We start from the raw sequence: 13,678 nt of genomic DNA, 5'->3' as shown, positions 1-13,678 counted from the left end.
GCCCCTGGCCCTGGGCTGGGCCCAAACTGCAAAGAATCCTTATATCGAAGGATGGATCGGAGACCAAAGTTGTCCTCTGCTCAAATTTCCTCTGCCCAGATAGACCCAAGAGAGCCCTACAAACTGACATCAGCAACCTGGACTGGTGAGTTTTCTTTCCCAGGGAAAATGGCCAAAGGATGTGCCCAGGGGCCCCTGGACCTGGGCTGGTGCCTGACTGCAAAAAATCCTTATATTGAAGGATGGATCCAGGGCTGAAGTTGTCCCCAAATAAAATATGTGCTGCCCTGATAGACCCAAGGGAGCCCTACAAACGGACATCAGCAACCTGGACTGGTGAGTTTTCTTTCCCAGGGAAAATGGCCAAAGGTTGTGCCCAGGGGCCCCTGGACCTGGGCTCGGCCCTGACAGCAAAAAATCCCTATATCGATGGATGGATCAAAGACCAAAGTCGTCGCCTCCTCAAATTTCTGCTTCCCAGATTGAACCAAGGAAGCCCTACAAACTGACATCAGCAACCTGGACTGGTGAGTTTTTTTTCCCAGGGAAAATGGCCAAAGGATTTGCCCTGGGGCCCCTGGCACTGGGCTGGGACCTGACAGCAAAGAATCCTTATATCAAAGTCTGGACCGCAAACATAAATTGTCCCCTCCTCAAATTTCTGCTGCCCAGATAGACCCAAGGGAGCCCTACAAACTGACATCAGCAACCTGGACTGGTGAGTTTTCTTTCCCTGGAAAATGGCCAAAGGATGTGCCCAGGGGCCCCTGGACCTGGGCTGGGACGGGACTGTAAAGAATCCCTATATCGAAGGATGGACCCCAGACCAAAGTTGTCCCCTCCTCAAATTTCTGCTGCCCAGATAGACCCAAGGGAGCCCTACAAACTGACATCAGTAACCTGGACTGTTGAGTTTTCTTTCCCAGGGAAAATGGCCAAAGGATGTGCCCAGGGGCCCCTGGCCCTGGGGTGGTTCCTGACTGTAAAGAATCCATATATCGAAGGATGGATCACAGACCAAAGTTGTCCCCTCCTGAAACTTGTGCTGCCCTGATAGACCCAAGGGAGCCCTACAAACTGACATCAGGAAGCTGGACTGGTGAGTTTCCTTTCCCAGGGAAAATGGCCAAAGGATGTGCCCAGGGGCCCCTGGCACTGGGCTGGACCAGGACTGCAAATAATCCTTATATCGAAGGATGGAACCCAGACCGAAGTTGTCCCCTCCTCAAACTTGTGCTGCCCTTATAGACCCAAGGGAGCCCTACAAACTGACATCAGGAACCTGGACTGGTGCGTTTTCTTTCCCAGGGAAAATTGCCAAAGGATGTGACCTGGAGCCCCCAACACAGGGCTGGGACCTGACTGCAAAAAATCCTTATATCAAAGATTGGACCCCAAACCGAAGTTGTCCCCTCCACAAAGTTGTGCTGCCCTGATAGACCCAAGGGAGCCCTAGAAACTGACATCAGCAACCTGGACTGGTGAGTTTTCTTTCCCAGGGAAAATGGCCAAAGGATATTCCCTGGGGCCCCTGGCACTCAGCTGGGACCTGACTGCAAAGAATCCCTCTATCGAAGGATGGATCGCAGACCAAACTTGTCCGCTCCTCAAATTTCTGCTGCCTTGATAGACCCAAGGGAGCCCTACATTCTGGCAAGAGCAACCTGGACTGGTGAGTTTTCTTTCCCAGGGAAAATGGCCAAAGGATGTGCCCAGGGGCCCGTGGCACTGCGCTGGGGCATGACTGCAAAGAATCCTTATATCGAAGGACGCACCCCAGACCGAAGTTGTCCCCTCCTGAAAGTTGTGCTACCCAGATAGACCCAAGTGAGCCCTACAAACTGGCATCAGCAACCTGGACTGGTGAGTTTTCTTTTCCAGGGAAAATGGCCAAAGGATGTGCCCTGGGGCTCCTGGACCTGGGCTGCGGCCTGACTGCAAAAAATCCTTATATTGAAGTATGGACCCCAGATCGAAGTTGTTCCCATCTCATACATGTGTTTCCCTGATAGACCCAAGGGAGCCCTACAAACTGACATCAGGAACTTGGACTGGTGAATTTTCTTTCCCAGGGAAAATGGCCAAAGGATGTGCCCAGGGGCCCCTGGCCCCTGGCTGGGGCCTGTCTGTAAAGAATCCCTATATCGAAGGACGCACCCCAGACCGAAGTTGTCCCCATCTCATAGTTGTGCTGCCCTGATAGACCCAAGGGAGCCCTACAAAGTGACATCAGGAACCTGGACTGGTGAGTTTTCTTTCCCAGGGAAAATGGCCAAAGGATGTGCCCTGGGGACCCTGGCACTGGGCTGCGTCCTGACTGCAATAAATCCTTATATCAAAGGATGGGATCGCAGACGGAAGTTGTCCCCTCCTCAAAGTTGTGCTTCCCAGATAGACCCAAGTGAGCCCTACAAACTGATATCTGCAACCTGCACTGGTGAGTTTTCTTATCCAGGGAAAATTGCAAAAGGATTTGCCCTGGGGCCCCTGGCACTGGGCTGGGCCCTGACTGCAAAGAATCCTTATATCAAAGTTTGGACCCCAAACAGAAATTGTCCCCTCCTCAAATTTCTGCTGCCTTGATAGACCTAAGGGAGCCCTAGAAACTGACATCACGAACCTGGACTGGTGAGTTTTCTTTCCCAGGGAAAATGGCCAAAGGATGTGCCCAGGGGCCCCTGGCCCTGGGCTGGGCCAAAACTGCAAAGAATCCTTATATCGAAGGATGGATCTGAGACCAAAGTTGTCCTCTGCTCAATATTCCTGTGCCCAGATAGACCCAAGGTAGCCCTACAAACTGACATCAGCAACCTGGACCGGTGAGTATTCTTTCCCAGGGAAAATGGTCAAAGGTTGTGCCCAGGGGCCCCTGGCCCTGGGGTGGAGCCTGACTGCAAATAATCCCTATATTGAAGGATGGATCGCAGTCCAAAATGGTCCCCTCCTCAAATTTCTGCTGCCAAGTTAGACGGAAGTGAGCCCTACAAACTGACATCAGCAACCTGGACTGGTGAGTTTTCTTTCCCAGGGAAAATGGCCAAAGGTTGTGCCCAGGGGCCCCTGGCCCTGGGCTGGGGCCTGAATTCAAATAATCCATCTATCGAAGGATAGACCCCAGACCAAAGTTGTCCCCATATCATACTTGTGCTGCCCTGTTAGACCCAAGGGAGCCCTACAAACTGACATCAGCAACCTGGACTTGTGAGTTTTCTTTCCCAGGGAAAATGGCCAAAGGATGTGCCCAGGGGCCCCTGGCCCCAGGCTGGGATCTGACTGTAAACAATCCCTATCGAAGGATGGATCACAGACCAAAGTTGTCCCCTCCTGAAACATGTGCTGCCCTGATAGACCCAAGGGAGCCCTACAAACTGACATCATCAACCTGGACTGGTGAGTTTTCTTTCCCAGGGAAAATGGCCAAAGGATGTGCCCAGGGGCCCCTGGCACTGGGCTGGGCCCTGACTGCAAAAAATCCTTATATCAAAGTTTGGACCCCGAACAGAAGTTGTCCCTTCCTCAAATTTGTGCTGCCCTGATAGACCCAAGGGAGTCCTACAAACTGACATCAGGAACCTGGACTGGTGATTTTTTTTTCCCAGGGAAAATGGCCAAAGGTTGTGCCCAGGGGCCCCTGGACCTGGGCTCGGCCCTGACAGCAAAAAATCCCTATATCGATGGATGGATCAAAGACCAAAGTCGTCGCCTCCTCAAATTTCTGCTTCCCAGATTGAACCAAGGAAGCCCTACAAAGTGACATCACGAACCTGGACTGGTGAGTTTTCTTTCCCAGGGAAAATGGCCAAAGGATGTGCCCAGGGGCCCCTGGCCCTGGGCTGGGCCAAAACTGCAAAGAATCCTTATATCGAAGGATGGATCTGAGACCAAAGTTGTCCTCTGCTCAATATTCCTGTGCCCAGATAGACCCAAGGTAGCCCTACAAACTGACATCAGCAACCTGGACCGGTGAGTATTCTTTCCCAGGGAAAATGGTCAAAGGTTGTGCCCAGGGGCCCCTGGCCCTGGGGTGGAGCCTGACTGCAAATAATCCCTATATTGAAGGATGGATCGCAGTCCAAAATGGTCCCCTCCTCAAATTTCTGCTGCCAAGTTAGACGGAAGTGAGCCCTACAAACTGACATCAGCAACCTGGACTGGTGAGTTTTCTTTCCCAGGGAAAATGGCCAAAGGTTGTGCCCAGGGGCCCCTGGCCCTGGGCTGGGGCCTGAATTCAAATAATCCATCTATCGAAGGAGAGACCCCAGACCAAAATTGTCCCCATATCATACTTGTGCTGCCCTGTTAGACCCAAGGGAGCCCTACAAACTGACATCAGCAACCTGGACTTGTGAGTTTTCTTTCCCAGGGAAAATGGCCAAAGGATGTGCCCAGGGGTCCCTGGCCCCAGGCTGGGATCTGACTGTAAACAATCCCTATCGAAGGATGGATCACAGACCAAAGTTGTCCCCTCCTCAAACTTGTGCTGCCCTGATAGACCCAAGGGAGCCCTACAAACTGACATCATCAACCTGGACTGGTGAGTTTTCTTTCCCAGGGAAAATGGCCAAAGGATGTGCCCAGGGGCCCCTGGCACTGGGCCTGGCCCTGACTGCAAAAAATCCTTATATCAAAGTTTGGACCCCGAACAGAAGTTGTCCCTTCCTCAAATTTGTGCTGCCCTGATAGACCCAAGGGAGTCCTACAAACTGACATCAGCAACCTGGACTGGTGATTTTTTTTTCCCAGGGAAAATGGCCAAAGGATGTGCCCAGGGGTCCCTGGCACTGGGCTGGGCCCTAACTGCAAGAAATCCTTATATCAAAATTTGGAACCCAAACAGAAGTTGTCCCCATCTCATACTTGTGCTGCCCTGATAGACCCAAGGGAGCCCTACAAACTGACATCACGAACCTGGACTGGTGAGTTTTCTTTCCCAGGGAAAATGGCCAAAGGATGTGCCCAGGGGCCCCTGGCACTGGGCTGGGCCCTGATTCCAAAAAATATTTATATCGACATTTGGACCGCAGACCGAAGTTGTCCCCTCCTCAAAGTTGTGCTGCCCTGATAGACCCAAGGGAGCCCTACACACTGACATCAGCAACCTGGACTCGTGATTTTTTTTTCCCAGGGAAAATGGACAAAGGATGTGCCCAGGGGCCCCTGGCCCTGGGCCTGGTCCCTGACTGCAAAGAATCCCTATATCGAGAGATGGATCACAGACCAAAGTTGTCCCCTCCTCAAATTTCTGCTGCCCAGATACACCCAAGGGAGCCCTACAAACTGACATCAGCAACCTGGACTGGTGTATTTTCTTTCCCTGGAAAATGGCCAAAGGATGTGCCCAGGGACCGCAAGCACAGGGCTGGGCCCTGACTGCAAAAAATCCTTCTATCGAAGGATGGACCCCAGACTGAAGTTGTCCCCATCTCATACTTGTGCTGCCCTGACAGACCCAAGGGAGCCCTACAAACGGACATCAGGAACCTGGACTGGTGAATTTTCTTTCCCAGGGAAAACGGCCAAAGGATTTGCCAAGGGGCCCCTGGCCCTGGGCTGGGGCCTGAATGCAAAGAATCCTTATGTCGAAGGATGGACCCCAGACCGAAGTTGTCCCCTCCTCAAACTTGTGCTGCCCTGATAGACCCAAGGGAGCCCTACAAACTGACATCAGCAACCTGGACTGGTGAGTTTTCTTTCCCAGGGAAAATGGCCAAAGAATGTGCCCAGGGGCCCCTGGGACTGGGCCTGGCCCTGACTGCAAAAAATCCTTATATCAAAGTTTGGACCCCGAACAGAAGTTGTCCCTTCCTCAAATTTGTGCTGCCCTGATAGACCCAAGGGAGTCCTACAAACTGACATCAGCAACCTGGACTGGTGATTTTTTTTTCCCAGGGAAAATGGCCAAAGGATGTGCCCAGGGGTCCCTGGCACTGGGCTGGGCCCTAACTGCAAGAAATCCTTATATCAAAATTTGGAACCCAAACAGAAGTTGTCCCCATCTCATACTTGTGCTGCCCTGATAGACCCAAGGGAGCCCTACAAACTGACATCACGAACCTGGACTGGTGAGTTTTCTTTCCCAGGGAAAATGGCCAAAGGATGTGCCCAGGGGCCCCTGGCACTGGGCTGGGCCCTGATTCCAAAAAATATTTATATCGACATTTGGACCGCAGACCGAAGTTGTCCCCTCCTCAAAGTTGTGCTGCCCTGATAGACCCAAGGGAGCCCTACACACTGACATCAGCAACCTGGACTCGTGATTTTTTTTTCCCAGGGAAAATGGACAAAGGATGTGCCCAGGGGCCCCTGGCCCTGGGCCTGGTCCCTGACTGCAAAGAATCCCTATATCGAGAGATGGATCACAGACCAAAGTTGTCCCCTCCTCAAATTTCTGCTGCCCAGATACACCCAAGGGAGCCCTACAAACTGACATCAGCAACCTGGACTGGTGTATTTTCTTTCCCTGGAAAATGGCCAAAGGATGTGCCCAGGGACCGCAAGCACAGGGCTGGGCCCTGACTGCAAAAAATCCTTCTATCGAAGGATGGACCCCAGACTGAAGTTGTCCCCATCTCATACTTGTGCTGCCCTGACAGACCCAAGGGAGCCCTACAAACGGACATCAGGAACCTGGACTGGTGAATTTTCTTTCCCAGGGAAAACGGCCAAAGGATTTGCCAAGGGGCCCCTGGCCCTGGGCTGGGGCCTGAATGCAAAGAATCCTTATGTCGAAGGATGGACCCCAGACCGAAGTTGTCCCCTCCTCAAACTTGTGCTGCCCTGATAGACCCAAGGGAGCCCTACAAACTGACATCAGCAACCTGGACTGGTGAGTTTTCTTTCCCAGGGAAAATGGCCAAAGAATGTGCCTAGGGGCCCCTGGCCCTGGGTTGGGACCTGAATGTAAAAAATCCTTATATCGAAGGATGGAACCCAGACCGAAGTTGTCCCTTCCTCAAACTTGTGCTGCCCTGATAGACCCAAGGGAGCCCTACAAACTGACATCAGCAACCTGGACTGGTGAGTTTTCTTTCCCAGGGAAAATGGCCAAAGGATGTGCCCAGGGGCCCCTGGACCTGGGCTGGGGCCTGAATGCAAAAAATCCTTATATCGAAGGATGGATCGCAGACCAAAGTTGTCCTCTCCTGAAATTCCTGCTGCCCAGATAAACCCAAGGGAGCCCTACAAAGTGACGTCCAGAACCTGGACTGGTGAGTTTTCTTTCCCAGGGAAAATGGCCAAAGGATGTGCCCAGGGGCCCCTGGCACTGGGCTGGGCCCTGACTGCAAAAAATATTTATATCGACATTTGGACCCCAGACCAAAGTTGTCCCCATCTCATACTTGCGGTGCCCAGATAGACCCAAGGGAGCCCTACAAACTGACATCAGTAACCTGGACTGTTGAGTTTTCTTTCCCAGGGAAAATGGCCAAAGGATGTTCCCAGGGGCCCCTGGCACTGTGCTGGGGCCCGACTGCAAATAATCCCTATATCGAAGGATGGATCACAGACCAAAGTCGTCATCTCCTCAGATTTCTGCTTCCCAGATAGACCCAAGGAAGGCCTACAAACTGACATCCGCAACCTTCACTGGTGAGTTTTCTTATCCAGGGAAAATTGCCAAAGGATTTGCCCTGGGGCCCCTGGCACTGGGCTGGGCCCTGACTGCAAAGAATCCTTATATCAAAGTTTGGACCCCAAACAGATGTTGTCCCCTCCTCAAATTTCTGCTGCCTTGATAGACCTAAGGGAGCCCTACAAACTGACATCAGGAACCAGGATTGGTGAGTATTCTTTCCCAGGGAAAATGGCCAAAGGATGTGCCCAGGGGCCCCTGGCCCTGGGCTGGGCCCTGACTGCAAAGAATCCTTATATCGAAGGATGGATCGGAGACCAAAGTTGTCCTCTGCTCAAATTTCCTCTGCCCAGATAGACCCAAGAGAGCCCTACAAACTGACATCAGGAACCTGGACTGGTGAGTTTTCTTTCCCAGGGAAAATGGCCAAAGGATGTGCCCAGGGGCCCCTGGACCTGGGCTGGTGCCTGACTGCAAAAAATCCTTATATTGAAGGATGGATCCAGGGCCGAAGTTGTCCCCAAATAAAATATGTGCTGCCCTGTTAGTCCCAAGGGAGCCCTACAAACGGACATCAGCAACCTGGACTGGTGAGTTTTCTTTCCCAGGGAAAATGGCCAAAGGTTGTGCCCAGGGGCCCCTGGACCTGGGCTCGGCCCTGACAGCAAAAAATCCCTATATCGATGGATGGATCAAAGACCAAAGTCGTCGCCTCCTCAAATTTCTGCTTCCCAGATTGAACCAAGGAAGCCCTACAAACTGACATCAGCAACCTGGACTGGTGAGTTTTTTTTCCCAGGGAAAATGGCCAAAGGATTTGCCCTGGGGCCCCTGGCACTGGGCTCGGACCTGACAGCAAAGAATCCTTATATCAAAGTCTGGACCGCAAACATAAATTGTCCCCTCCTCAAATTTCTGCTGCCCAGATAGACCCAAGGGAGCCCTACAAACTGACATCAGCAACCTGGACTGGTGAGTTTTCTTTCCCTGGAAAATGGCCAAAGGATGTGCCCAGGGGCCCCTGGACCTGGGCTGGGACGGGACTGTAAAGAATCCCTATATCGAAGGATGGACCCCAGACCAAAGTTGTCCCCTCCTCAAATTTCTACTGCCCAGATAGACCCAAGGGAGCCCTACAAACTGACATCAGTAACCTGGACTGTTGAGTTTTCTTTCCCAGGGAAAATGGCCAAAGGATGTGCCCAGGGGCCCCTGGCCCTGGGGTGGTTCCTGACTGTAAAGAATCCATATATCGAAGGATGGATCAAAGACCAAAGTTGTCCCCTCCTCAAACTTGTGCTGTCCTGATAGACCCAAGGGAGCCCTACAAACTGACATCAGCAACCTGGACTGGTGAGTTTCCTTTCCCAGGGAAAATGGCCAAAGGATGTGCCCAGGGGCCCCTGGCACTGGGCTGGACCAGGACTGCAAATAATCCTTATATCGAAGGATGGAACCCAGACCGAAGTTGTCCCCTCCTCAAACTTGTGCTGCCCTTATAGACCCAAGGGAGCCCTACAAACTGACATCAGGAACCTGGACTGGTGCGTTTTCTTTCCCAGGGAAAATTGCCAAAGGATGTGACCTGGAGCCCCCAACACAGGGCTGGGACCTGACTGCAAAAAATCCTTATATCAAAGATTGGACCCCAAACCGAAGTTGTCCCCTCCACAAAGTTGTGCTGCCCTGATAGACCCAAGGGAGCCCTACAAACTGACATCAGCAACCTGGACTGGTGAGTTTTCTTTCCAAGGGAAAATGGCCAAAGGATATTCCCTGGGGCCCCTGGCACTCAGCTGGGACCTGACTGCAAAGAATCCCTCTATCGAAGGATGGATCGCAGACCAAACTTGCCCGCTCCTCAAATTTCTGCTGCCTTGATAGACCCAAGGGAGCCCTACATTCTGGCAAGAGCAACCTGGAATGGTGAGTTTTCTTTCCAAGGGAAAATGGCCAAAGGATATTCCCTGGGGCCCCTGGCACTCAGCTGGGACCTGACTGCAAAGAATCCCTCTATCGAAGGATGGATCGCAGACCAAACTTGCCCGCTCCTCAAATTTCTGCTGCCTTGATAGACCCAAGGGAGCCCTACATTCTGGCAAGAGCAACCTGGACTGGTGAGTTTTCTTTCCCAGGGAAAATGGCCAAAGGATGTGCCCAGGGGCCCGTGGCACTGCGCTGGGGCTTGACTGCAAAGAATCCTTATATCGAAGGACGCCCGCCAGACAGAAATTGTCCCCATCTCATACTTGTGCTGCCCTGATAGACCCAAGGGAGCCCTACAAACTGACATCAGGAAGCTGGACTGGTGAATTTCCTTTCCCAGGGAAAATGGCCAAAGGATGTGCCCAGGGGATCCTGGCACTGGGCTGGGACCTGACTGCTAAAAATCCTTATATCGAAGGACGCACCCCAGACCGAAGTTGTCCCCTCCTGAAAGTTGTGCTACCCAGATAGACCCAAGTGAGCCCTACAAACTGGCATCAGCAACCTGGACTGGTGAGTTTTCTTTTCCAGGGAAAATGGCCAAAGGATGTGCCCTGGGGCCCCTGGACCTGGGCTGCGGCCTGACTGCAAAAAATCCTTATATCGAAGGAAGGAACCTAGACTGAAATTGTCCCCATCTAATACTTGTGCTGCCCAGATACACCCAAGGGAGCCCTACAAAGTGACATCAGGAACCTGGACTGGTGAGTTTTCTTTCCCAGGGAAAATGGCCAAAGGATGTGCCCTGGGGACCCTGGCACTGGGCTGCGTCCTGACTGCAATAAATCCTTATATCAAAGGATGGGATCGCAGACGGAAGTTGTCCCCTCCTGAAAGTTCTGCTGCCCTGATAGACCCAAGTGAGCCCTACAAACTGACATCAGCAACCCGGACTGGTGAGTTTTCTTTCCCAGGGAAAATGGCCAAAAGATGCGCCCTGGGGCCCCTGGCACTGGGCTGGAGCCTGACTGCAAAAAATCCTTATATTGAAGGATGGACCCCAGACTGTAGTTGTCCCCATCTCATAGTTGTGCTGCCCTGACAGACCCAAGTGAGCCCTACACACTGACATCAGGAACCTGGACTGGTGAGTTTTCTTTCCCAGGGAAAATGGCCAAAGGATGTGCCCAGGGGCCCCTGGCCCTCGGCTGGGGCCTGACTGTAAAGAAACCCTATATCAAAGGATCGATCATAGACCCAAGTTGTCCCCTCCTCAAAGTTGTGCTGCCCTGTTAGACCCAAGGGAGCCCTACAAAGTGACATCAGGAACCTGGACTGGTGAGTTTCCTTTCCCAGGGAAAATGACCAAAGGGTGTGCTCTGGGGCCCCTACCCGTGGGATGGGTCCTGACTGCAAAAAATCCTTATATCGAAGGATGGACCCCAGACTGAAGTTGTCCCCATCTCATACTTGTGCTGCCCTGACAGACCCAAGTGAGCCCTACACACTGACATCAGGAACCTGGACTGGTGAGTTTTCTTTCCCAGGGAAAATGGCCAAAGGATGTGCCCAGGGGCCCCTGGCCCTCGGCTGGGGCCTGACTGTAAAGAAACCCTATATGAAAGGATGGATCTTAGACCCAAGTTGTCCCCTCCTCAAAGTTGTGCTTCCCTGTTAGACCCAAGGGAGCCCTACAAACTGACATCAAGGACCTGGACTGGTGAATTTTCTTTCCCAGGGAAAATGGCCAAAGGATGTTCCCTGGGGCCCCTGGCACTCGCCTGGGACCTGACTGCAAAGAATCCCTCTATCGAAGGATGGATCGCAGACCAAACTTGTCCACTCCTCAAATTTCTGCTGCCCAGATAGACCCAAGGGAGCCCTACAATCTGACATCAGGAACCTGGACTGGTGAGTTTTCTTTCCCAGGGAAAATGACCAAAGGATGTGCCCAGGGGCCCCTGGCCCTCGGCTGGGGCTTGACTGCAAAGAATCCTTATATCGAAGGACGCACCCCAGAGCGAAGTTGTCCCCATCTCATACTTGTGCTGACCTGATAGACCCAAGGGAGCCCTACAAACTGACATCAGGAACCTGGACTGGTGAGTTTCCTTTCCCAAGGAAAATGGCCAAAGGATGTGCCCAGGGGCCCCTGGCCCTCGGCTGGACCAGGACTGCAAATAATCCTTATATCGAAGGATGGAACCCAGACCGAAGTTGTCCCCTCCTCAAACTTGTGCTGCCCTGATAGACCCAAGGGAGCCCTACAAACTGACATCAGCAACCTGGACTGGTGAGTTTTCTTTCCCAGGGAAAATTGCCAAAGGATGTGACCTGGAGCCCCAAACACAGGGCTGGGACCTGACTGCAAAAAATCCTTATATCAAAGATTGGACCCCAAACCGAAGTTGTCCCCTCCACAAAGTTGTGCTGCCCTGATAGACCCAAGAGAGCCCTACAAACTGACATCAGGAACCTGGACTGGTGAGTTTTCTTTCCCAGGGAAAATGGCCAAAGGATATTCCCTGGGGCCCCTGGCACTCGGCTGGGACCTGACTGCAAAGAATCCCTCTATCGAAGGATGGATCGCAGACCAAACTTGTCCGCTCCTCAAATTTCTGCTGCCTTGATAGACCCAAGGGAGCCCTACATACTGACAAGAGCAACCTGGATTGGTGAGTTTTCTTTCCCAGGGAAAATGGCCAAAGGATGTGCTCAGGGGCCCGTGGCACTGGGCTGGGGCTTGACTGCAAAGAATCCTTATATCGAAGGACGCCCCCCAGACAGAAATTGTCCCCATCTCATACTTGTGCTGCCCTGATAGACCCAAGGGAGCCCTACAAACTGACATCAGGAAGCTGGACTGGTGAATTTCCTTTCCCAGGGAAAATGGCCAAAGGATGTGCCCAGGGGATCCTGGCACTGGGCTGGGACCTGACTGCTAAAAATCCTTATATCGAAGGACGCACCCCAGACCGAAGTTGTCCCCTCCTGAAAGTTGTGCTACCCAGATAGACCCAAGTGAGCCCTACAAACTGGCATCAGCAACCTGGACTGGTGAGTTTTCTTTCCCAGGGAAAATGGCCAAAGGATGTTCCCTGGGGCCCCTGGCAGTCGGCTGGGCCCTTACTGCAAAGAATCCCTCTATAGAATGATGGATCGCAGACCAAACCTGTCCCCTCCCCAAATTTCTGTTGCCCACATAGACCCAAGGGAGCCCTACAAACTGACATCAGGAACCTGGACTGGTGAGTATTCTTTCCCAGGGAAAATGGCCAAAGGATGTGCCCAGGGGCCCCTGGCCCTGGGCTGAGTCCTGACTGCAAATAATCCTTATATCGAAGGACGCACCCCAGACCGAAGTTGTCTCCATCTCATACTTGTGCTGCCCAGATAGACCCAAGGGAGCCCTACAAACTGACATCAGGAACCTGGACTGGTGAATTTCCTTTCCCAGGGAAAATGGCCAAAGAATGTGCCCAGGGGCCCATGGCCCTCGACTGGGACTTGACTGCAAATAATCCTTATATCGAAGGATGGAACCCAGACCGAAGTTGTCCCCTCCTCAAACTTGTGCTGCCCAGATACACCCAAGGGAGCCCTACAAACTGACATCAGCAACCTGGACTGGTGAGTTTTCTTTCCCAGGGAAAATGGCCAAAGGATGTGCCCAGGGGCCCCTGCCCCTCGGCTGGGGCTTGACTGCAAAGATTCCTCATATCGAAGGACGCACCCCAGACCGAAGTTGTCCCCATCTCATACTTGTGCTGCCCTGATAGACCCAAGGGAGCCCTACAAACTGACATCAGCAACCTGGACTGGTGAGTTTTCTTTCCCAAAGAAAATAGCCAAAGGATGTGCCCTGGGGACCCTGGCACTGGGCTCGGAGCTGAATATAAAGAATCCCTATATCGAAGGATGGATCACAGACCGAAGTTGTCCCCTCCTCAAAGTTGTGCTGACCTGATAGACCCAAGGGGGCCCTACAAATTGACATCATCAACCTGGACTGGTGAGTTTTCTTTCCCAAAGTAAATAGCCAAAGGATGTGCCCTGGGGACCCTGGGACTGGGCTGGGATCTGACAGCTAAAAATCCTTATATCGAATGATGGACCCCAGACTGAAGTTGTCCCCTCCTCAAACTTGTGCTGCCCTGATAGACCCAAGGGAGCCCTACA

Source organism: Lonchura striata, chromosome 4 (genome assembly GCF_046129695.1).
Source record: "Lonchura striata isolate bLonStr1 chromosome 4, bLonStr1.mat, whole genome shotgun sequence".
NCBI classification, from domain to species: domain Eukaryota; kingdom Metazoa; phylum Chordata; class Aves; order Passeriformes; family Estrildidae; genus Lonchura; species Lonchura striata.
Note: the sequence above shows the minus strand (reverse complement) of the source record.